Raw genomic sequence first — 1,206 nt, 5'->3', positions numbered from 1 at the left:
TACGGTCATTGTTTCCAGGCGAGGCAGAGAACTTTTTGAAGTAATTAGCACAGAACTGCATTCTCTGATGACCGTGTTAAAGAAAAGGCCCAGTTTAGCATTAATTTGTGGTGCTGCTTCACACATTTACGCTGGATAAAAGCAGGAAATAGTTTTGAATCTAATATCACCAAAACTGTGTTTAAATTCTCCAACAATTCATGAAGGAAAAGTTCAATAAATTCAATGCAAAACCCAAAAATGAGGAAAACAAAGTACAATAACATAAATTTAATCACAAAGCCGCCGTACTTTCTTTAGAAACTAACATTAGTTTTACCTGTAAGTCCTCACTAGGTTCATGTATCTAGACTTTCTTCATATAAAAACAGTTATTTTAACGCTTCTAAACCCATATTACACCTTATTTTTTGTTTCCTACAAGGCGCTCAAACTTTGCTGTGTTAAGATGAAATGAGAAGTTAAATTGGACTTTTGTCATCCTGTGATTTCATGTTTTATTTGCTTCAGAGCCTTCATTTGAAAGTAATTAATTATTAGATGAACATGAGATTTTAAACTGTTCTCTCTGCGATAAGGACTGTTGAACGCTGATTCGATCCTCTACTGTACTTGGAGGCAGCTCGACGTTATCTAACAGGACACCGGCGGCTTTTATACACAATTTAGGACCGACAATGGCTCACCGCAACAAAGCAGAACAAAAATACACCCGCACCTGCATTTCAAACAGCAAAGATTTTGGTAAACAAGTGTCTCGCTTTGGGCTTTTTTCTTTCTCTCCCTGTTCGTGTGTTTGTGTCGTTGGAAATATTGGGTCAGGGTGAAAAATTTAAAACAGACATTTTATTCATATTGAAAATCCCACAAGAACACATTATTAAATGTCTCTGAGGTCTGCACAATGTCACGATTGGTGCAGGAAAAAGAAAACAAACGATAATTTTCCCTTTTGAGTGTGTGTGTGTGTGTGTGTGTGTGTGTGTGTGTTAAAAACGCTCCAGAGGGGGTTTTGTGGAAAATCAACAAACCAGCATCCCCCCGTGACCAACCAAAGACTTGTGCCGTAGCCTCGTACTTGGAAAATTTCTGTGGATTTATGCTTAAATCTGTTAATACTTTAAGTGCCGTAAAGGAGATTATTAAATTGGGCTCCATTAATTAGTTAAGCCTGCAACCAAAAAGCAAGATTTTTGTGGCAGACGT

The 1,206-nt window shown here is 37.5% G+C and overlaps 1 protein-coding gene across 1 annotated transcript in view; it reads right to left on the bottom strand.

The window, feature by feature from the left end:
- Positions 1-1,206, bottom strand: part of usp43b (ubiquitin specific peptidase 43b) — a 102,774-nt gene that overhangs the window by 26,357 nt on the left and 75,211 nt on the right. The gene's annotated exons all lie outside the window — the stretch shown is intronic.

The sequence above is a fragment of the Stegastes partitus genome, unplaced genomic scaffold, assembly GCF_000690725.1.
Source record: "Stegastes partitus isolate 25-593 unplaced genomic scaffold, Stegastes_partitus-1.0.2 Scaffold410, whole genome shotgun sequence".
Classification (NCBI taxonomy): domain Eukaryota; kingdom Metazoa; phylum Chordata; class Actinopteri; family Pomacentridae; genus Stegastes; species Stegastes partitus.
This window is presented reverse-complemented; position numbering and strand designations above follow the sequence as displayed.